Source organism: Taeniopygia guttata, chromosome 5 (assembly GCF_048771995.1).
Source record: "Taeniopygia guttata chromosome 5, bTaeGut7.mat, whole genome shotgun sequence".
NCBI lineage: Eukaryota > Metazoa > Chordata > Aves > Passeriformes > Estrildidae > Taeniopygia > Taeniopygia guttata.
In genome coordinates this window covers 1,364,690-1,389,575 of record NC_133030.1, presented here as the reverse complement: position 1 = coordinate 1,389,575, position 24,886 = coordinate 1,364,690, and the positions used below count along the sequence as shown (strand labels likewise).

At 38.6% G+C, this 24,886-nt stretch overlaps 1 protein-coding gene and 1 long non-coding RNA gene across 11 annotated transcripts in view; both read left to right on the top strand.

Moving 5' to 3' along the window:
* The window catches only part of LOC100224227 (anoctamin-3), a 169,587-nt gene that overhangs the window by 42,441 nt on the left and 102,260 nt on the right, over positions 1 to 24,886 (top strand). The gene's annotated exons all lie outside the window — the stretch shown is intronic.
* On the top strand, positions 3,685 to 22,801 carry LOC140684214 (uncharacterized). The gene is made up of 3 exons (XR_012056153.1): positions 3,685 to 13,065; positions 17,573 to 17,737; positions 22,765 to 22,801. It is a non-coding gene; the product is annotated as an uncharacterized lncRNA (long non-coding RNA).

The window sequence follows — 24,886 nt, the reverse complement described above, 5'->3', positions numbered from 1 at the left end:
ATTGTAAGGAATATATTTTTCTTAGTGAAAGATAAGGACAGAAATATAAATGTGATGTAATAATAGTATATCCTATTTATTGTGTACAAAAGTGAATACTATGTATTTTAGGTTGAAAAAAGAGAAACTGATAAAGAAAATTATATCAATTGGGGAATCTGGTCTAAATTTTCAATTTCAAGGTGTTTGAACATTTCCTATAATTTCCAAACCTTGCAACTTACAGTGAACATGTTACAATACATTGATTAATTTCTTATTACCCTCCAATTTTTTGTTGTGATGATTTGTTAATTTCAGCTTCAGTTTGAAGGAGTACATTTCTGATTCTCAAACGTTTTTCATGAGTTGGTGTTACATCTTTCCTACGTCATTTTCCACACACATTTTCCTGGTAGAACATGAAGGGATCTGCTCTGAACTAATGTTCTTTATTTTGTGAGGCCCAAGAACCAGTTCTGATGTATTTGAAGCTGACAATGGCAGAATTTTTTTGAACTGTGTTTGCCATGGCCATAGCGAAATAATTAGTTTGATCTTTTTATTGAATCAGGAATTAAGTCATTCCAGGGTTTTGTTATACTTTATGTCAACAAAGTTGTGGAAAGCTTGTGTTTCCTTTAGAAGGGATCATTTAGACATCCTGTGCTGTGGGATTCATCCCAGTTTCTGAACTGTAATTTAAATGCACATGGTTCTGTAGTGGTAAGTGTGCCAGGTGTGTGTTTAGTGGGTAGGACTCAATGCCAGATGTGCCAGATCTACATATCTTGACAGGATGTCTCTGAGCTGGTGTGACACGAGGTCTTTCCTAAAGAAAGAACCTGATAAAAGACCAGAACACTGCAGTGAGATCCCACACCAGGTGGGTTTTGGTGCAGTCATTTCTTTCCCTGGGAACTGTCGGAATTGTAAATGTACAGTGGAAAAGATCATGTGGTAAGAATTGGCCTGCAGCAGTGATCCCACAGACTGCTTACATCTCATAACTAAACAAACTCTGCTTAGTTTACATAACATATAATAATTCTACTTGCAATATATTATGCTCTCACTAGATGTCTTAGTGCTCTGTGGTATCCTGGACATAATATGATTCTTGGTAAACTAAGCCTTGGAAAGCACTGGAGACACGACATAAGTGAATTCTTCAGTATTTTTGAAATCATAATTTACAAACCTCCCGTTCCCCCCACCCCTGCATTTGAGAACCTTCTCTGGATTTTGGTCCCTAAAATAGACATTTCTTGTTGCCTTCTGTGATGAGGATATAATTATCCCCTATAGCACTAGTTTTGCTTTTTAAGAAGGGATGGGCATTTTTGAATCTGAAAACAATACTGTCAAACAAAACAATCCTAGCATCAATTAAAGGTCTGTGATGTTTGTCCAGTTTTTGACTCAGTAGAAAATAATGTTAGTGTTCCCATTAGCCTTAGTTTTTTCCAATATGGAATTGTTCAACTTGATTTAAGTAATAGAAAGATTATGAAGCAAATAATTGAAAGAAAATGTCACTTAATCAGTGCATTAGGCAAATGGCAAGGGGTTTGGCTCTAAAGACATTTTCAATCTATTCTGTTTAGACAAAAATTATGATAGCAATGAATGGGTTTTTTCTTTCATTTAGTTGAATTCTAGGACATGATATATCTCTAGGTTCTCTTATTGCTGGAAGTTCATTCTCCTCAAGTGCTTTGGAATGCAAATGTTTCCTCTTTGGGCCACCTCATACCTTCCAGGCCTTCTCTTTTGGAATTGACTTCTGAACCCCCTAATAATATTTTATCTCCTATTTCTCCTCTTCCAGGTAAGCCTTGACAGCACAGGCAGGATGCAGGAAGGCAAGGGAATAAAAGGACTTCTCTTCTTTTGTCACTAGGGGTGCAGCAATTAATGTGCAATCCTGAGATATCAGCTAGATTGGCATGGTCTTAACTACACATACAGCCAATACTGCTGTGGTCTTCCCTTGAATTCCTGTTTCAGGGATGTAGTATGCTTCCTGTAGATATTACCTGTAAAATTTGTGTTGGTCTATGTGCTTTAAAAAACTTCTCCAAGTTTCTTCAGATTAAGGAGGCAACTTCTAAACACTGCAGAGGTTTCCTTTTGCCAGTTGCTTAAATCTTAATCTGTATGTTTTAATCTAATAAAAGCAGAGAGAGAGATCTTATATTTAATTACATTGTTAGAGGCTTGAATTTCACAAAATATTTCATAAAGTGCTGTGGGAAGACTAAACTGCTATGGAAAGCAAAAATGCGACCTTTACTGTTCTTTCTATTGCTGAATATTTGAGGCTGGTTGAAATATTTACAAAAGAGCTAATCTGCACATCTAAAGGGGTTTCAAAAATTAAAAGCAGCTGAGGAGAGCAGCTCAATGCCTGGCAAAGGACCTGGCTGTATTTTCTGTATCGATATACACATGAAATAGAAGAAATTATATTCTATGTGTGAAGTCTGTGTGGTGGAGATGAAATGTCAGATTCCACGTCTAAATATTTATGTGTCTCATTAGACTACAAACATTCTGGCTCTTTTTTTTTTTTTTTTTTTAAGTTGAACACATTAATGCAGGCATTAGTCTTGGGGTGGTTTTCTGTTCCCTACTCATCTGCTCTATGCCCAGAAATGGTTGCTGTTGCATTAAGGTGGGTCTGGGGGAGAAGGGAGCCTTGGGGCTCTTCCACAGCCTCACTTCCGGGGTGTCTGTCATGCTCTGTGCACTGAGGTTTTCAGGTTTTTGGGGTTTTTTTGCTTAGCTAGCTAGGGGTTTTTTTGTTAGCTTAGGCAAGGAGGGTAGGTTTTTTCCTTTGCCTGGCCTTGGATGCTGTGATACCAATCCTTGGGAGGCTTTTGTGTCAAATTGGATGGTTTGGTTTTGGTCTGAGATCAGAGAGAATCAGCAGGGACAGCGAGGGATGCTCCAGAGCTCAGCAAAGCCAAGTGAGAGGAAAGAATTCCAAATCCACCTGCTGTTGCCTTGGGTGGTTTTATGGTGATGTTCTATTCCCTCATCATCTGCTGTATGCCAAGGAATGGCTGTTGTGGCTGTAATAGAACTCAGGGGCAGGCTGAGCCGGGAACTTGGCCCAGGTTTGTTTGGGCTCTCCTTGCCCAGATAAGCTCTGCTGCAGCATGGGTTGTCGCTGTCTTGCTTTGCTGAATTTGATTTTGCTACCCTAGGCAGGGAGCTTCTGGTTTTTCCTTCCCCTGTTCTGGAGGCTTTTCACCAGCAAATCCTTTTGGTAGCTTTTTGGGGAGGGTTTGTTTTTTTTTTTGTTTTGTTTTGTTTTTTTGATTTTTTTTTTCCCCCTTGAACTGTTTCAGCTTGGCTTTCCTTGTAGTCTGTCTGGGGGGCGCCCCAACCCTGAGACCTTGGAAAGCAGAATCAATTCTTTTTTCAACATGAAAAAGAATATTAAACTCCACCAGCCTCACCTGCTGCGAGGAGGAGACCCCAGGCTGCTGTGTGAGCCCCGTCCTCCCCTTCCCTCAGCCAAAGAGGGGCAGCTCCATCTTTGCCTCACAGCCATGCACTCTGCTGGGGGGGCTGGGGGTTAAGGCTTTGATATTCTCATCCTTTTCTGTGCCTTGTGGGCAACCTCTATTTTTTTTTTGTTTTTTTTTTTGTTTTTTTTTTTGGTTTTTTTTTGTTTTTTGTTTTTTTGTTTTTTGTTTTTTTTTTTTTTGGTTGTTGCTGTCAATAAGCAGTTCTCGTTTTTCGTACTTTCACTCACCGGTATCCATTCCTGTCATTGGCAGAAGAACAGAGAGTTACTGAAGCTCTTTCTCTTTAGATGAAATGCTCATTCCAGGGCATTTTTTCCTAAATTTTGTCTCGAAACTGAGACAGCTGTGAAGAGGGGACCAGCACCAGCAATTCAACAGGTTCCCATCTGTTTTGCCCAAGCTGCAGCATGAACATTTTGTATTGGGATTTTTTTTCCTTGAGACAGGAGCTGGCACCATTTTTTTTTTTTCACCATGTTGCCTGTTTTCCTGGCATTTTGGTTGTTTTCCACCGTGGATGCAAATGTATGGGGGGGGAGGTAAGGTCTGACAATTCAATTTATTTACTCATTGCAGTGTGTTTTTCTCTTAAGCTTTCTCTAAATTGAGAAAATTGTTCATCCTGGTTTTAAGCTGTAAATCCTCGGCTTGGCTTCGCTTCGCTTGGTGGATGCCCCTTAGCCTCAAGAATTAAAACAATGCTCTGGAGTTGGTTATCTAACCTTTGGCATGCATATCCAGGCCAGAGGGCAGGAGACTGACACCATTCATCATTTTAGGGTTAACAGATACTCTGTGACATCCCCTGCTAACACAGCCACACCCTGTACACATCTGTATGCTGTGTGTGTGATTATAGATCTTGTCACTTCTGGCAAGAGTTCAGTGGTGGTAAAGCTCTGGAAATCCAAGTTAATGGAAAAGTATTTTTAAAATGTTCTTTGGGTTCTTGTTTACGTGATGGAACAAGCAGGAGGAAGCTACAAACAAGCAGCCCTTCATTCTGCTCCCCAAATTGTTGGGATGCTGCCATCCCACAGCATTTCTTGTGGCTTGCCTTTGTGCCTGTTCCACACTGTTTACTAGCTGTTGTCATGAACTAGGCACAGAAATGCAAGAAAAGAACTTGTTATTGCTAACAAGAGAAATTGTCAGAGTGAGAGGAAGGTATGTTGTCTTTGACATCAGTACTGTCAGCACATTTTATATCTGGTGTTTGTAGGAAGACTTGAAGTGCATGACTGCTGAGATTGAAGCACCTAATCAAAGGAGAGATTCATCTTAAAGATTACAGGAGTCTGCTCTGACATTCTGGATTTTAGGGGAGCTGTACCTCTGCAATGGACTTCTGAGCTGCAGGTTCCCAACTTTCCTACAGACTTTTTGCAGGGGCATATAGTGTCAGAACCAGTGAAAATGGCTGTAAAATGAAAGGTGGTAGATATAGGTTTGGTATTAGGAAGGATTCTTGACTCAGAGAATGATGAGGCACTGAACCAGGCTGCCTGGAGAAGCTGTGGATGCCCCATCCTAGAAGTTTCCCAGGCCAGGCTGGATGGGGCTCTGAGCAACCTGGGATGGTGGAAGGTGTTCCTGCCCATGGTGGGGGGATTGGAACAAGACTCTTCCAATTCAAACCATTTTAGGATTGTAACTAAGATGCTACAGGCTGAAAAAACTAATTTTAGGTGATTTGGGAGTAGCCAGACAGTTCTACCAATGCACAGAAACCAAGCACACCAACAGGACAGGAGAAAGTTGTGAAAAGGGAGAACTGTGCTACTGTTAAGTGTGTAAGCCAGTATTATTCCAGGATTGTTTCTGTAATCACGTCGTCTTCAAATGCCAAATGTTAACACAGTGTAATGCATTTCAGATCTGAGGAGTGCTGTATCTTTTAGGAAAAAGCATAACTGACAATTTTCAATAAGTGTTTCTTGATGACGCTGAATCTGAAATGAGATTTTTCTTGGCCTGCATCATCTTGTCCACTATGGGACATTGCTAAACTTGCATAAAGGTATGTATCTTTTGTTTGTTAATGGAGTAATTGTGTGACTGATCTGCATTTTTGTTGATTTTTACTTCATAGGATATAGCTGTAATAAGAATTATAATGTAGACTAGCATTCTTATTTGCTGCCCTCTAGCACGTGTTGAAGTGTTAGATGACTGGAGGAGAAATTTTCTGAATTATCCTATTTCAGTGTCTGAAGCCAAACCAATTGTTAAGACAGGAAACTCAGGCTATTTTTAGAAAGAGGGCACAGGATATAAAGGAGTGAAAATACTTTGTTAAAATCAGAAATGACAGCATTTTGAATCTTGTGAAGGTAAAAATTCCTGGGTGATACGCTTTGAGGGTTAGATGTTACAGTGGTGGTGGTAGGTTGACAGACTTGGTCTTAAAGAACTTCTCCAACCTTGGCAATTCTAAAATTCAGTGTTCTGAAGTAAGGCCCTTTAGCTCAAGCTCTGAATTAAACCTGAATGTTAAAAACTGAGGCTAAGCAAAGCTTATACATGTTGTTCTGTTTTGTACTTCATCAGGATTCCAAAGAGGGGGCAAGAGATATAGCACAAGGGAACAACATAATTTTTGAAGCTGAGGATGTTGGTCTTGGTTCAGTTTCCTCTTCCAGTTTACACAAGTGTTTGTGAATAGCTTGGTCTAAAAGGGTGGGAGAGGAGGCAGCTGAAGAGATTTTTTTTGAAAGATCGGGATCATCCTTTGTGTCATAGGAGTGGGCAGGTGTCAGAGCTGAAGGATTTCTGTCCTGATCATATTAAATTACTGGACTTTTCATTATAATTTAATACTTCAGAAGAAAGACTTTGCAGCAACTGTTCTTTTTTTCTGCATGCAGAGTTAAATTTCTGCAAAATAACATTTGCAGTGTTGTAAGGAGAGCATTATGAATGCTGCCAACAGCAGATAGAGTACAGGATGGTGAAACAATGTATTGGTGCAAGCTACGTTCACCTGGGGTCAGCCCTCTGCCTTGTAGTGTGAAGCACTCTCAGTTGCCTGTGTTCACCTTCTCTCTTGTGGTTGTAAGAAAGAGAGAAGAAAAGAAAAGCAATATTCTGGGTGGATGATAATAAAATCCAAACAACATATACAGAAGTATCCCTGTTTACAGTTAGAAACATCCAGTTTACCGACTTCCCTGGATTTTGAAAAAGGTCATGCAAAGGAGGTTTTCTATATGTGGTTCTGTTTTGTGAGGCTTGGAAGAAGTGGTGATTCGTATTTTTAATCTGCTGCTTTCCATCTCAGTGTGAGTGGTCTGGGCTGATGCTCAGTGAGTCTGGTTAGAGGAGAGGTTGGGTTCTGGCCAGCAGGATTTCTGGCAGCAGTTTACCTGGAGGAAGTAGTACAAAGGAGTTAGGATCCCATGCCAAAATCAACTGCTGTAACAGTTCATCCTCTGGCCACTCAGTCCTATCTGTGTTTCCTTTATTTTCATGTCTGACATTTTACTGTTCTCTGTGGTCTGGCTGCCACATCTCACTTTATTGACAAAACTGGGCTTTTTTAGAAACTGCCTGTTTCAGATAACTATTTTTATCCAGTAGAGAATGGCAAATTGCAGGTTTGCTAATTTTTACCTATTGGCCATCTCTGCCAAGATCTTTGGTGGCTTCTGCTACAGAAGACCTGGAAGGATGGGCATACAAGCATGTCTGTACTCCTAGAATGAGTGAGAGAGGAAACTGCTGTACATAGTTCTTGTAATGTTCCTCTCTTTACTCCAAATAAACTTTTTAATTAAATAAAGGTCTGTTCATGAAGAAAATCTGGTCTGGGTTGTGCCAGCTGTTGAGGAACTTTCAGCTACAAGGGGATCAGGATTTTCCTCCCCTGTTTTCTCCTTTCCTGGTGTCACAGTTGCACAGCCTGTTAAAAATCTTTCACAGCAAACATCTCTATTAATTCCTGGGAAAACCAGAATATACTTTCTTTGGAGTGAAGGTGGCATGTCTGCAGTTTGATTTTGTGTCTTGTATCTCAAGTACTTAGGTTGGATTTATTAGGGTAGCATTTATACTAATGCAAATACTAAAATACTTAAACTATTATACTAATAGTTTGCACAGAGTTTTAGCTCAGCTCATTGCAGTAACACCTACTGAACATCCTGAGTGACTGTACATGTAATTTGGATAATTATGCAGGGGGCTGTTACCCAACAAAGCTGCCAAAGCTTTGTTACTTGCAGTTACAATTTATTGACTAATCGCAGGGCCTTTATCTTCACAAAAATCACTATTTCTTGTCAGTAAGTATACTTGTGGCATAATGCTCTGCATTATGAAGGGCTTTGATATCTTTGTCAGCAGCAACATAATCTGTGTGTTTGGTTAGTAGTTATAGTGGTTATTTGTAGTCCTATTTGTAGGACTACAAGTGCTCCATTTCTAGAGGGGTGATTGGAGTGTAACTGATAGACATTATTATTATTTGAGTTCAGGGCTGGATGCAGATCTGAACAGGCTGATAACACCTCTGTAAGAAACCTCTTGTTGAATTTGTGTTGCCAGTGTATTTTAAATAAAATTTTTTGAGCTGGTAGTTTCAGGTCAGCCTGAGCATGTTTAAAGAGGTTTAGAACAGAAAATCCACTCATGCACCTTCCTTTTTGAGGTGGAAGCTTGGTAGGAGATAGAGGGACTGTCTGCAGCCATTGAAGCTGCCTGCTTAATTGGTTTTGACCACATAAGTTAATGAAGTTCAGCTGTGACCTTTTTTAAGCTTGTTCCAAATGTAAAGTAGTTTCTGGCATCTCAAGCCAGTCCATGAAGTTTTAAAATCTTGGCTCTATAAACTGAGATCTTCTGAGATCTATAAACTAATCCTTGCTCTATAAACTGAGATCTACAAATAAATGAGTAGTATGTATGGGATTCCTTAAAATCAGAGGGTTTTGGGCACATTGCAAAAGGCAGGCCTCCAAGACAACAGGATGGTGATTAGAGCTAAGCAGTAGCTATAAGAGTTGTCAGCAGAAAAATTATACAAGAAGTAGAAAGAAAGGACAAATAGAACACTGGTCTGTGTATTAACAAGAATACACAGACCTTGGGTAGAATAACTTCCTAAGTTGCAGAAAACTATCTCTGGTGAGATATTAGGAAGTTCTAAGCTTAATAATGGAGCTATGTGCATTGTATCTTAAGGCTTACAGGCAAGTATTGTATTTGAAATAAGCAAGCATTGTTTTAACCAAAGGTATGTGTATTTATAGTGATTGGCTAGAACTACTGTCAATATGCTTTTGCTTTGTGTGATTGGTCATAAAGTTTATAAAGTAAGTTGTAACATGAAGTTCTTGGTCTGTTGCTTGGGAATGTGAGCTGCTGGCATCTTCCCATTGTCATAACCATGTAATGAGACTGATGCTAAAAAATAAACAGCTCGAGACGCATTCCACAGCAGTCCTGTCCAGTTTGTGACTTGTACATAGCCCCCGGCCGGCGATAGTATGGACCATTTAAGATGTGATTATGAGCTGTTTTTCTTCAATCCATGCACAGGGTTCGGAAAGTCAGACATGACCACAGTCTCTCCTGTTATTTTCAGGCTCTCATGTGTTCTGGTTGCCTGATCACATGGATTTTGGTTTCAGTTCTTTTTCCATGGCTTTGACTTTTGAAAACAGACATATTTCAAGAAAAATCCAACAAGATGTAAAGTTCACAGAGGCTGGGGACAGTGATTGCTTTTAGACAGGAGCAATTGAAAGGACTGTTTAATCTAAATATTGCTTGGTGTTGGTCCTTGGGTAAAAGAGCCACAAAGAAAATAGAGGTCCTTAGGGTCACAACAGCCCCTAGTAACTTCCTTGCTTAGACCAGCTGTTGCAAAACTACTCAGAATTCAGAGGCAAACAAAATCAAAAGTGGAGAAACGGTGCTCTTATTTAAGTGAAGTCCAGGAATTAGTTTGATAAATAATATAAGGAGTGGAAGAGGGATTCCTTTCTGCTGAAGATGCTGACCCTTTGCCAGCCATGGCTCAAAATTTAAACCAGTGTTTTCCTTGTTTCTGTGGTTTTCACTGTAAGAAGTTTTTCATATCATATTTTCACTCAGTAAATGTAGGCACTCTTAGTTTAAAGAGCGCCTGGGGATAGAGTAAAAATTTCAAGGACTTAATTTAAAAATGTCTAAGGCTGTTAAACAATCAAATACTGGTGGTGCTGAAAGCAGTGTGTTATCTCCTTTGTTTCACAATTCTGAAAATTTGCCTGGGGGCTAATAGATGGCCATCTAAATAATGTGCTAAGATTTTCAAAATCAGAAACTGCTCAATACTTGGGAAAACTTATTTATCTTGGACACATTCCTAAAAAGGTTTTTGAAAATAGAATGAAATACCAGAAAGAAAAAAGTAGATTTTGTGTAGCTGTGGTTTGGTAGAAACTCAGGCTGCTGATGTAGAAATACTAGAAGGCAAGGGAGACCTGAGGCAATGTGTGCTGAAGTCAGAAAGAATAGTGTTACATACACATAAATGCAGAGAACATGCAGTTGTTCAAGGAACTGTGGGTGTGGAGGCCTAAAACCCTGGTAAATGTGGCAGGATTTAATTAGACGTTTTAGACCCTGCAAATAAACTGCTCAACACTGGTTTGGTGCTGCAGACCTAGCACTTGTGGCTGGTTTTGGTTTGGATCTTGCAGGGATGCACCTCAAGGTTGATGGAAGACTGAAATACTCAGTGAGAAGCTGCAGAATAAGACTTTGGGGAGGATCCCTCCCCACTGTCTCCTGCCCATCCTTGCCTACTTGCTGCTCATGCTGTAGGAGGGGTGTGCTCTTAGCTCTGTTACTCTTGGTGCAGCTAATTTTGTTTAAATACACATGAAAACACAAAGAGCTGAGATTTGTCCATCTTTTCTTCACAAAACTCACCTCTTTTGTCACTGTTACTCTAATTCAAATTAAAATTTGATTAAAGAATGCATTAATTTGGTGAGGTGAGTTTATCATACTTGCAGGAGTTTGGATATGTGATGATTGTTTACAATATGAATAACAACTTTTTGGACATCTCACTTCTTTGGTATTTTTTATGTGCACTAATCTTAAAATTTCTAGATTACAAGTAAATATAAGGCACTTCTACTCTAGAGAAAAGCACTACAGAGATAGTGTGATATATCTACTGTTATAGCTCTGGCTTCTCTCATTACAGTACCAGATGGAAACAAGAGATTAAAAAAAGTTGATGCTCTGGTGGAATATAGACATAGTCTTTCTTTTTACAGTAAAACCAACTTGGATGTGTTCCTTTGCAATTCTCAGTTCTGTTCCGTGCTGGAATATGTCACCACCAGAGGTTTACTGTGTTTCTGAAAGTCAGAGGCACTCAGGAACAGGCACTCAGCTTTGTGGCACTAAGGAGTACTGCCAAAATTCACCGCGGTGTCATGGGCATTGTTTGGGTAGTGCTGATGAGCTTGACAGTGAAGCAAGGGATTACAACTGAAAACATCCTCTATCCTTGCTTTCTAAGACTGCCAAGAGAAATAAGATAAATTTTTCGTTGTGTTTGGGGTTGGATTTTTTTGTTGTTTTTGTGTTTCTTTCTTTGTTTTTGATGTATTTCTGCATAAGGTTGCCTAGCTCAGCAAGGACTCAGTTGACTGATTTAACCAAGACCCCGTTAAAATGGATTTCACTCTGCTCTGGGTCACCTAGTACTAGAGTTCAAGAAGTTCAGGAGAACCACAGAGGAAATATTCTGGTGTGTGCTTTCAGCATGCCTCTTGCAGGGCTCTGCTGCTAGCCAGCCGTGGTGTGTGCATGGCCAGATATCTTGGGCAGACCCAGATGAGCTGGGAAGGGAGAGGCTACCTTGTTGTTAGAGGCAGGAAACCTATTATTATCAGTCAAAATGAAAATACAGGTCTCCAGAGAGACCAGGGGAGTAATCACAGCATCACAATCATTGAAAAGCATCCATTCTCTGCTTATTTCCTGCTTAAAAGTGTGGAAGTGTTAAGATCCTTTCTCTTGTTTTCTCCAGTGTATTTTTCTACTCAGATTCCAAATTATTTTATTCTTAGCTTCTCCTATTCTTCTTTGCCTTCAGAAATTCCACCAAAAATCAAAAAGGCAAAGGGAGAAGATAAACATCATCCTATCTTCTCACAGCTTTCTTCAATTTCTGGAAGAAAATGTGCCTATATAATGAGTTTCCTTAAAGTGACGGGAACTTTTATTTCCTTAGTATATATTTGCAGTGGGTGAGAAGAGGACTGCAGGGCTGCCTGTGGCTACAAGTGTCCAGAATGGAAAAAAATGAACAGAATAAAAGCAACTTAAATTCACAGAAATCACTGAGTTTTAGATTTCATTCTTCACTCAGATCCACTAAACTGAGAATTTGTCTCTTTTTTTAATTTGGTTGAGGCATGAAGATGTTTTGCTGGAGTTTTTGGTTATGCCTCAGTAAGGCAGTGAAATTACTCAGGCTGGAATAAGCATTGTCTACAATTGCACAGCACCAGCTCTCACAGTGCAGTTCACTTACCTTAGGAAATCTGGAATCTGGATAATCAATAGATATTTACAGCTCTGATTTCCTTCAAGACACTGGTTGTAGGTATTGCTATAAAGACAATGTTTGAAATATTTCAGTACTGGGGATTTTAAAGGTCAATTTTGCTGTAGATGTTGAATCTGTGTCTAAAGATTCTGGGTTTTAAGTACCTAAAATAGTACCTATTTTAAGATATAGTGCAAGATGTTCTACAGTCACAGTCATGTTTTGAATTGTGTTCAGATAATAAGAGGAATATCCTTTTTCTTTGTGCAAGAGAGAAAACATTAAAGCTAAATACAATTGACCAGACAATGACACAAATCTCAGCTTCTGGTGTCTTGGAAATCCCGGGTTAACAGGTGACCAGCAGGCACCAGTGTACCTCAGAGCAGCTTTCACCTGCCTCTGAAACAGGCAATGTCAGTGTTTGGAATAACTAATTTAATTTCTCTGAATTGTGTTGTATGGCTGTGCAGGTTGGGCAGATCTCAGGATTTGTGCAATATCCCACGTGGTTGTCAGAGTGATCACCTTTTGTGGCTCAGGCTTTGTTTGGGTCTGGTGTGACAGGAGATGGAGCAGTGCCTCTGCAGAACCTGGTGCCAGTCCTGACTGCTGGAAACAGTCACCGGAGTAGCACTGCTGTGCTATTCCTTTGGTTTGTGTGAACTATGGACTGTGTCTGTTCACAATTCTCCTGACAAAATGAGTAAATTCACTGAAATGGAATTGTTGCCAAGAAAGATTCAGCTAGCTGAGGCTCCTGCTATATGGGTTTGGAGTGAAGAGAAAAAAAGTCCTTTGAGATTCCAATTTTTATACTTTCTCTTTTTTCCATTCCACTGCTGAAATGCTATTTTTGGATGAAGGAGGTGAAAATCTAATGGAAACATTTCAGAAGGATGGAACGCAAAACTGCTCTCCCCAGCCAGTCTGTTCTGCTGTACATAGTCTGTGCACACTCTTCCCTCCAGATTTTCAAGTCCTTTTGTGGTAAGGAAAAAATGTTTGTGCTATTAAGTGCTGACAGGTTAGGAATAATGTTTCCCTAGCTGCTCCCCCATGACTATGCAGCCCTTGTTGGATGGTGGATGGTGCTGGGATGGCAGCCAGGACTGAGGAATTCAGAGGGGCTCTGCTGCAGTGGCCTGGCAAAGGAGCTGCTGAGATGCCTTTATCTGGCTGCCATCAATGTGCCACTGTTTGCCAGGATAATTGCCCAGTCAGTACTAACTGTGGGCATAATTATATAAAACTCGTGTCCAGTGGAAACAGGAAACAATATGCTTTATTTATTTTTCCTATTCATGAAGTTCCCTTCTATCAGCCTGCTAGGACTGGCTGGTAATTATTTGCTGGCAGAGAATATGGGGTGACAAATTAACATAAGGGGCATGGCATCAAAACCTAAACTCCCTTATTATTCAGGTGCAATCTCTGGTTTTAGGGCCTAATTGAAAGGCTGAGAGAATTGGTTTTTTCCAGTCTGTATTAGAGAAGGCTTTGGGGTGACCCAATTGCAGCCTCCCAGAACCTGAAGGGAACCTACAGGGAAGATGGGATGTTTTGCAAGAGTATGAAGTGACAGAACAAGGATGAAAGGCTTCCAGCTGAGAAGAGAGTAGGTTTAGGTTAGATATGTGGAAGGAATTCTTTACTCAGGGGGTGGTGAGAGACTGGACTATGTTGCCCAGAGAATTTGAGACTGTCTCATCCATGGAAGTGTTGAAGGTCAGGGTTGGATGGAGCTCTGAGCAACCTGGTCTAGTAAAAGGTATCCCTATACACAGCAGGGGCTTTGGGAACTAGATGGTTCCCTTCCAACCCAGGCTATTCTATGATTTTATGATTACTCCTATGTAATCATGTCCTATGTCTACAGCTGTTCGGCTGGTTTTTCTAACTTGGAAACAAATAGTTCCAAAAGTTCTTACTTTAAAAAGGCTTTTCTCAGTTCTTATGGTAGTTCTGCAACTGTGAAAAGGTCAAGTGTAATTTTTTTTTACTCAAGTAGTAATACAGCTCACTATAAAAAAAAAATCTTAGTATTGCTATAGCAAATTCTTGATTATTTGGTTTATTAAACCAAACATTTGAAACCAGTCACTTAACTGATTGCTATTATGAGAAACAGTTATTGTTGAAAAGTGTCTCATACTTACTGAAAAATCATGGGTTTAGTTTCTTCTATTTTAACCCTTGAAGTTTAGGAACCATTTTCCTTTGCATTCTCATGTTGGATATCAGTACCTTACACCATGACTAAGACTGTTTCCTTCAGTGTCACTGTTTGTACCGGTGAGCACACCAGCCTGTGACTCATAATAATAACTGACTCAACAGTTACTGTGTGCAAACTGGTTAAATAATGGTGAGCAATTGGACTGCAAAGTCAGAGAAGTCTCAGTTTTTGTTTCCAAGGGGTGAGTAGCACAGAACCGTGTGAGTTCATCTGTGCAGTCCTACATTGCCCTGGTATTAGGAGCTGAGGGGATGCAGGGAGCATTGTCTGGGTGCCTCTCCTGCTGCTCCACAACATCTCTTGGATTTCCAAGGCTTGCCAACCTCCAGGTATCCATGCTAGAAGTGCAAGTGGAACATCAGGTTCTGAATAACAGCATCTCACCCTGGGCTCTCTAGCCTTGAGCAGCAGACCCTTGCACCTTCTGATTTAGGTTTTTGTGATGTGCACAAGTTCCCTGACACTCTCTTTATCCAGCTCTCCTACTCCAGCTTTTGTGGTAGATGGAGCTGAGCCAGTGGTAGTAGTGGCAGGAACATGCCCTGTGTAGTCCAAGGGGTGTATTTAATTTGCCTGCATTTCCTACTCAGGTTAATGGAAAGAGCATACCAAAATTAGCTGCAAAAAAATTTCCTGTTTTTCTGTTTTTATGCCTTTGTTCTTCTTCTAACTCTCTTCTTGGGAAACATGACATCAAATGAGTTTAAAGGTTTTCTGTGTTCAGTGGGCTGAAGTCTGTGCTGTGATATGTGATGTTATGTTGTATTTACTCTTTTGACAATTTTCCTTAATTTCCTATAGTTTCCCAGTAAACTTTTGTGTGGTTTTTTACCTCTTGAGAATATTTGGGTGGAATTTTCTCCTTCATACCTACGCGGAGCAAAACAACCTTGGTTTAGCCCTAGGTTTGAGTGACCTGGGTGTGACAGTCACAGACTGCTCTTGACTGATTTACATATTCAGAGTTACATGGGAAACTTAACAGCAGTGTGGTAAGGAGAAAAAAAAATTCAATCACACTGACATAAATTTTACTGGAGAAACACAAACCTTTCAGGTAAAGGTTTGTACAGGAAGTGAAATTACTTACGTGTCCAGGAAAAGTTACAAGAATCCAGCAAAAGCTAAGATAAAGTTTTGGGACACTGAATAATGAAGAAATGATCCACCCTCTGGGCATTTGAGATGTTCTGCCTTTAGAGGATTAAGCTGCTTGTTTCTTTACTAGTTTTACTACACTGGACTCATTTATTTAGTACCTCCATGTAAAATACATGTTCTAAATTTTTTATAAGCTGGGAAGTGCAATTTAAGCTATGGATTTTTTAAAAATAAATTGATAGGGCTGTTTCCACCTGTAAAATTTCTGAAAAAATTGGCAGCCAATGTTTTCATTTGGGGAACTTTCTTTCAGAAGACAAACTAACATTACTTCAGCCAGCATAAATGACACAAGTAGATTTTGCATGTATAAGAGGAACTGGAATGGAGAGCTATTTTTAAAAAAAGATGCAATGTTTTTTGTCTGATATTTTTGCCTTTTCCCTTTCTTGGTGTAAGCCATGCTGGGTTTGCCTTCCAAAAACCACACTTGTTTTTGCTGTTATATAATCCTTTCTAAAATTTTGTTTCGTGTTGTGACACTTGCATCAAGCTTTTCCTGCCCCTGATGTGCATTGATTGAAGTGAGTTGAAAGCAAAACTGTCACATATTTCTGGTCTCCTTGGAAAGCTTTCCCTCTGACTGATTTTTAAAGTCCCATTTCCATGTTTTTCTACTTATTAGAATTAGTCTTTTTGCCTCAGTTGTTTCCTAGCTGCAATCATGTCCCATCTAGATATTATCTCATAGACATTCCCTTAACCTAAATATTTAAAGAAATATCCCACTGATAAATAATGTATTTATTTCTTTGTAAATATAACTGGGTCCTGTTTGAGGATATGTTTCTACTGCAAGCACATGGAACCTCCACCTGCTCTGTGCTTGCATTGAGATTATTTAGGATAGCACCATCAGCAGCCCAGTTTAAAACCTGGCTTATGTTTAAACCTAATGTTTCAATGTTTTTCAAGTGGAGTTTAGGATTTTGGATTGAATGTTTAGTAAAATCTGCATGGCTGCATAGATATTTTCTTTTTCTTTGCATTGTTTTCTTCTCTTTCTCACTGTGCAAAGAGAAAATAAGAAAGGGATAGCTGGCTAATGGCTGGCCAGCTGCACATCAGCTTTCCTGTAGCTCAGGCCTGGCAATGTTTCTCGTGTGGTCTGTTTCAAGAACTAATTCATGCTTTATGTCCCCTGCTGTTCTTGAGGGATTTGGGAGCTGGCAGTGTGCTTCCAGGCCTCTGAGTACAGTGTGCCCTCTCCTGGAGCATCTCTTTGCCCCTGCCTGCTGCTCTGCCACGCCCCAGCATCTCCAGGTGGGTGACTCCTCTGGCACTTCAGAGTGCTCAGACTCTACTGGGACAGGTTAGAAAGAGATGGATCATTTTCATGTCTTCAGTTGTGTGGAGTTTTAGTTGCATTTAAGGAAACAAAAGTAATAATAAAAAAGTTTGAAAGATTAAACCACTTTCTTTAATATTACTCTTAATATTTTCTTAGACACATTTTTATACTCAATGCTCTGAAATAATAAGCAGAGAAAGTGTGATGCATTTCTTGCTTGTTTTCAAGGAATTATATAGCTTTTGGTAATTTATCCTCCTACGCACATGCCATGCAATGACTTGGGTGTTCACTGAAAAAAGGCACTTGTGGCACAAGTGACAAGGCCCAGGTGCCAGGATGGGTTGGGATGCACTCACTCCCATTGGTATTGGCCCCTCCCAGCTGGGGAACAAAATCTCAGACTCTTACAGTTAGGAAGTCCCCAATTTAGCAGGCATACAAATGTCTCTGCTTATCCTGGCTATTTTTCTGCCAGCTATTCATAATGCAGTTGTCACTGCAAGAACAGAAGAATTTTTAAAGTAGTAGTTTTCCATTTTAGAAACAAGCTGCAATATTTATCAGATGCTCCAGAGCTGGAAAAACAGCTTTGTGGAAATAGAGTTTCTCTGTCATTGACTTATTGATTTAACAACAGCAACAACAAAGAAGCTGAGCTTTCTGCACTGTTAGAATCTGGGTTTTTGATTTTTTTTCCCTTTGTGGTAGGAAGTTATTTTCAGACTGCAAGATTGGGCAAGCTGAACTAAAACTTGCTTCTCCTTTTATTAATTTTTTTTTCTTTAATTTGATGCCTACTGAAGCTATGAAAATGTCATCTGTTACAATTGAACTGGATAAGATTTCATCAGATAAGACTGAGAGCAAAAGGGATTCCAAGCTGGATTTTAAGCAAGGCAAATTCAGTCAATCATGTTTTGATTATCATTGTGGTTTTCAACTTCACTGCTCATGTTCTGCACCAGCTGGTAAGCATGCATTTTTATTACTTATTTTCTCAAATCTGTGCCAATTCACTCATGTAACATGTGGCAATTAAACTGTAAGACCCAACAAGGAAAACAGGAATTGTTGCTGGCATGCAAGCATTAGAGGAATTAATTTTAGTTCAGATAAAGGAAGGAAACAAATGATTGTTTAAAAAAAATCTGTGTCTCCTGGACCCTCTAGCACATGGCAGAGGTGGTCCACAAGCCTATTACCTTGGCATTGCAGGAAAATGAGCTTTCCATGATACAGCTTTTAAGTTAAAGCAGCCTGAGCTGCTGCTCTGAGAGGAAACTTTGCAAAGTATTTCTGTAAGCTGTGCTCTTGAGTGACTGTCACTGGGGATCTTTGTTTTTTTCTGGGTTTTTTGTCTGTCATATATAAGGAGGGAAATTCATATTGCTTGTTTTTATACTGGGCAGGTGATGTGTATAGGTAGAATAGATCCACAAAAATGTCAATTTTTATGAGCATAGTGAAATTTGTATCTTTTCAAAAATTCATAGTCATGAAAAATACAGACTGTAGCTGCCTTGGGTTGTCTTATATAATCATGGGGACACATCTACAGGTAACTAATGGAATCTCAGTTAATCCCCACAAGTCTTTTTAAGTATTGGATAGTTCCTCACATAGGAAAGCCCTTCTGGGAATGGCTACTCTGATTTCTTTAGGACTACGTACATATTATGACTTTCTCAACTCCCAAAGAATAATTTGATTTTCATCATGTTTTCAACTTGCCCAGAACAAAACACAGACTTGGCAAGTGGAGAATATCTGAATGTAATTAACACTCTATATCCTGTAATAGGACAACTGAAGTGCAGTGCAAGTCTGCACCTTTCAGATTGGCTGAAGCAGGTGAAGATATGAATCAAATAAATCAAAACAGTATTTTCAACTTTGCAACAAGTGTTTGGAACATTTTCTAGTTATAAATTCAGTTCTTACACATTAAAATTGTCAGATGGTTGGAATCTTTCCTTTGCAAGAAAAGCAGATGGCTTGTGCTTTCCCTAATAGAAATTATCTAATTTCTCTTTCTCTAAAGCCTTCAGTAACTTTTGTAAAACAGAATTTTCATAGTTGATGCACTTCTGAAATTTTCTCTTGTATGTCAGCAACGTTTGTAAGGTCGGGAATTAGGTGTCTGTCTGTTCCTCTGGGATCTTATTACATAATTTTAAAAATACCTCTCCTACCCCTACTAAAGAACTTGTGCATGTGTTAAGTGATTTGCTGAGCTATATTCCTTAAATGACAAACAAACCTTTTTAGCCTATCTTGTTGATAAATAATTAAATATTAAATTTAATGTTAATTTTAATTTAATATTTGAACTTCCAGTACAAGCAATATACTGTTGCTCAGAATTCTGCATGAAGGAGGTGATAAAAACCATACTTCCTTGTTTGATTCTTCCATTCAGGAAAAAATATTTTTTTCTTTTAAAAAGGGTTTTTGTCTTGTAAGTATTCATTGTAAACACTGTTTAATATTCCTGACACAGAAACAGTGCTAACAAACATCTTCGACAAATGTTTTGTCTGAGTATGGATATTTTCTTGGTTTATATTTTTGTATCATGAGCAGAATCAAATGAATACTGATGCATTGTCTTGGTGTTTGGGGTGTTATGAATGATCACTTAAAGGAAATGCCATCTCATTTTTTTGCCTTCTAAAGATTTCCTTGTATATTTATTTTGCCAGTCTTTAGGCAAGCCCTTTGTAGTTTCTAGTGCCTGCTGTGTTGGTTGAAGTCTGACTGGAGAAGTGTAAACAAGCTCTTTTTGGCTTCCACATGCCTTTTCCTAAAAGGAACTGCTACTTGTTCAGCCGTGGCTATTGATAAAAATAAGGAGCTCTTGGTTATGCTACAATGATGGACCTTATTTCTTTGAGTAGGCTATTTAGCAACAATGCAGTTTGTCAGGCAGAAAAAAAAATTCAAGCTATGGCAATTGACAGAAATTGCCTCCAGGGAACTCAACATCCTACATCAGGGTGCTGCCCTGAGGTTTTGCTTCTCTGCCCCAAGGGACTGCACTTCCACAGCTGCAGCCTTGGGAATCTCTATATTTACTGTCAGCCAACTTTAGATTTTAAACTGATTTTTTTTTGAAAATAACTTTGAAGGGACTCACATACAATTGTTCATATCACCAAGAAATGATAGGAAGAGGTATGTAAGCTATGAAAAGAGTGAGTACTCAGTGTTAACCTACAGAAAAGCAGTAATAGAGAACACTTCCTTGTTCTTCTGTTCAATTTGCTGTCCACAATATTGGTTCTTTTGAGAGGTTATGGTTTAAAATTTATTATGCAGTGCTTGTCATATAATTCTTTTGGTATCCAAAGCACAGGATTCAATACAGAGAGATTTCACTTAAAAGCTTTCCACATAGTACTGATGTGTTGCTACTTAAACATAAGACTTACAAAAAGTGAACACTGACAAAGGTAAAGTGGTATCCTGAAATGCACTCTGATGTTCAGGAAATGTTACTGGGACAGAAAAATATTAACCATATTTTTATTTTGTTTTATTTTCAATTCTGATGCAAGTACCAATCCTGAGGTCTCTTTCTTGTGACCGGCACATACATCAAAATACATTGCACATACATCAAAATACAGTGCAGATTAATAACAAAAGAAAAAAAAAATCTAAAGTATTGGTAAGTTCCGAGTAGAGAGTACAGAATTTTTTTTCAGTGTAGAGCCTTATTGAAATCTTTAGGGGTTTATCACTTGCAGAAAAATATTGAGACATTGGTTTAAGGAAGGAAATGCATAACCAAGATCAGTTGATGAATGCCCCAGGAACAGATCAGAGACTCCATGGGTGCAAGCTTGAATGGAGCAGTGACACTTTAGACATGGCAGATAATGTGGGATTGGTAGGGACTGACATTTTAGAGATGTCATGCAATCTTTGAAGAATCAAGCTTATCTTGATTTTTAAGGTACTTACGCTGCAAATAATCTTTAATACAATATATTGAATGCAAGTGTCACAGCCACAGCAGTTTGTCTTCACCAATGGAAAACAGGCTGTCCCTAATACAGAGCCGTTTCTCGGCTGTACTGGTGAGAGTAGAATTTCCTGCAAGACCTGGTCTATTTGCTCTTCAGACTTCTCACCAGAAAAGTTTATCTGAATATTCCAGATGTAAATATTTGTGCAGATTTAAACCCTGTAATCCCTGATATTTGCTTTTCCACTTCAGCTCTTATTAGTTTGGAAGAGACTGAAAGCACTTGGCCTACCAGTGGTTCATTGGCTAAGTCAGAGTGCAGCACTCTAACTGTCCTAAAATTACAAATGCATGAAATCACATGGTTTTGACTCTGTGACTTTTAGCAGAATGGTACAAGGCTAGAAAAACACCTACTTGGATTTGCCTTTAATGTGGTTCTTTCATTGATGGGTTTTTCGGGGCATGTTCTATGGTGAATGCAAGTGAAGAGAACAGGGGAGGAAGAGAGTATTCGTTCACACAGGGATGGAGTAAAGATGTACCATGAGCTACAACTCATGGAAGGTCTATCACTCTTTGGCACTACCCTCTGAACTAGAATTTCATTAATAATACACAAAATGAGCCTATATCTAAAGAATAATTCAGACTTAGCAGAGAGAACTAACACACTGAGGCATTCACCTCTGCCCTGGGAGTCATGACTTCCATCCTTACATGGCATGGATAAATGGAAACTAAACTGAACACAAAAATTTAACTTTTCCTAGAGGCAAAATTTCTCTCCTGTGCACTTCCTTCATTTAATAGGCTATTTACCTTAAATGGAGAATGGGGTTGTTCACCAGACTCCAAGACACTAATGACTTGTAATAGTGGGTTTTATTTCCTAAGCTATCTCAGTAGCAACAGAAGTATGTCTATGTAAAGAATATGCTGACTTCAAAGGTCAAACTTTCCTTGATTTGAAATGTGAGATCAATACTTGCAAAACAGATGAGTGCAGACTTGGTAACAACAGTGAAAAAATGGAAGTTTGAGCACTCTTCCTGTAACACAGTGTGTCTTATGCTTGCAAAGCCTGAACACAACAGTGAAATACTTGTATCTTATCTGCATGCTTAAGTCCTTTTTACTTGAATAATGAGCATAAATTGATAAGAAGGTCTCCAGTATATCAGAAGATGCAAACTGACTCAGGGTAGATGGGGGGGGGGGGTCACTGAGGAATTTCAGGTTTCTTACAAGTCTTGAGTTGTGTGTCTATATGCAATTGTAACAAATGTTTAAAAAAAACAAGTCTGAAGCCTGTGAGCATCATAAGTAGAATGGACTGATGGCCATGAATTGATAACTTTGGTAAGTAAAGAATGCTGCTCTGGTGATGCAGAATACAGTTGTATTTCATGTTTGAAAATGGAATTAACTGTAGATTCTGATCTAGAATGTGTCTAGAAAATATGCAGTCAGGAAACAAATTATGTAATTTAGTACGTTATATATAAGTTACTTCTTGCAGTGTTAGAAACCCCAACTATGGGTTGTTTCATTATTATACCACCAAAAATGTATAGAAACTCTGGCAGACTTTTTAAACCCTTGTGATATTTGTATCAGCATTGTAATATTATCTACATTAATCCGATTTTAAAAACCAAAACAATAAACAAAGAAAAAGAATTATTTTTATTTTTCTTCTTGAAAACACAAGTTTAGTAAAATTTAGAAAGGACATCATGGGAGAGAGAGAATTATATGGAGTTATCTGTGCAGGCAGCTGAATGTTATAAATAGAAATTTCTGAGTGGTTCTGGAAGACACAAGTGTCCAAGTGTCTTTTTCCAAAAGTATATGGTGAGGAAAGGATTTGGCTGCCTATTAATCTCTGTCCCAAAGTGTGCTGTTTTGCTGGTAAAAGAAATTTGGAATGCTATCTTGAGGAATTATGTATCTATATATGCAAAAGTATTTGTAATAATTTAGCTCTCTCTCATTTTTATGCTTCTGCCTTTGGGATGGAAGAGGGCGGGCATGCTGAAATCACTTAGATCCAGATCCACTGAAATCACTTACATCCACTTCTTGTGGTAAGACAATTATGGCTAGACTATCTGGCTCTATAGTTTTTGGAATCAAGTAACCTCAGGATTCTGTTTTGAAGAATTGACTGTTTAGGATTACTATTTCTAAAATGCATGTATTCTTTTGTGTATGAAAATAAAATAGATATCTATTGTAAACGCAGACAAACCCAATGGGAAGAAATGATGATGTCTGACTCAATTCAGAAGGCTGAGTTACTTCTTTATTATAACTATGCTAAAATACATTAATATACTATATAAAAGGAGGATACTAAAACTACATACTACTTTCTCTGACTCTAACTCCAACACAACTCGTGACACTCTCTGGAGAGTCCACACACAGGTGGATTGGAGTGGCCATCAGGCTCAAACAATCCTCACCAGAATCCAATCAAGTACTCACCCCAGGTAACAATTCTCCAAACACATTCCACATGAGAAAAACAAGGAGCAGAAATAGAAATTGTTTTCTCTTTCATTTCTCTCTGTGCACCTCTATGAAAAATCCTGAGAGGGAGAGAAATGTGCTTGCCACAGACAGCACTTCAAAATAGCACCCTAAATTACATTATATATTGTAAATCTTTTAAGTAAGCAGTAGTTCTCCTTATTCTGCTGCTATACTTTGGTGTTGTAATGCAATGGACTTTCTGTAAATTCAGATTGTAGCCAGATGCCAATATTAATTATTTTAAGGTATTGTTAACAAAAAAGGTAGTAAATTGCTTACCAAATTTGATTCAAAAGCACTTAATAATGTACGTTGAAGATGAGCTGTTTGTCCTACCCCTCTACTGAAATATATGCTAATTTCAACAGTGCCTTCTTGAATATCTTGAGAAAACTTTTTTTCTGGTGCTTCCTTGTAGAAATTAACTTCTCTCGTTAGCAAAGTCTTCTTCTGGTAGGTACATTAACTGTTCTTTTCCTTAATTTGTTTTACTCCCATTGTTTTCCTGATAATAATAGGCCAGTCGTAGTGGGCATGGCACTGGGACCATGAGTAAGAGGTCAAAACTGATTTTTGCTTTCCCTAGGCATTGAGAAAGAACTAAATATCAGAAATTAATGAAATCACTAAAATAACTTGAGTCAGTCCACGTTTAAGCTTCTTCTCATCTTATTTGGTACACCTTTGCTTTTTTTATTTTCTAAATGTTTTGATTTTGACACTCAAAAAATATCCAAGGAAAACACCCTTGTAGAAATATTAGTTTACTCAATCCTTCCTTCACCCAAAAAATATTGTGCTGAACCTGAATAAGGGAACTAATGGATTATTTAACTGAACCACTGCCAAAATCTCATGTTGCCATAATCTGTGTTCTTACTGCTTGATTCTCTTTTGTCCAAGGATGAGATGTATAAGGTCTGCATGCTTTCTCTTCTATGCTCTAAGGCAAGCTCTGTAAGTATGGCTTTAAATAGAAAAATACTAAATTAATAGAGGTTCTTGCCCTGTCAACTTTGGCAAGGCAAAATGCTTTTTTTTAACTCAATACTACTTTGACAGAATAAAGACTGGATTTAATAAAGCTAGTCTTTTAGAAAGGCAGTTCCTGAAGTATATCAATCAAATTATATTGACCTATGTATTTCTTAGAAATGTCTGTCTTGAAAAATCCATGAACTCTGTTTTATGGGAGAAAACTCTGGAAGTTTTCTCCCATAAAATAAAAAATGATGGAAATAGAAAATTAATTTGTTATGATGGTTGGGTTTCCTGCTCTTTGAGACTCTATAGAACACCTAGTTCTGCTGCTCACTTCAATTGCCTAAAAGTTCTGTCAAAACTAGACAGAAATTGGAGTAATTCAATACTCTAGTTAGGAATAACAAACTCTCTATGTTTATTCACTCCTTTTATTTTTCTTAATACTAACCTAAAGAGAACATACCTCTTCTCAATTCGTAGGTAATCAAAATAAGTTTAATTAAGTTTATTCCAAATGTCGACATCTTATTCTTCTTGAGAGTGATTTTGCCTTGTCCTCTGGTTAGTTTAACTAAATGATGTAACAAATGCTCAGGGGGTTTAATATATTTTCTTCCTTTCT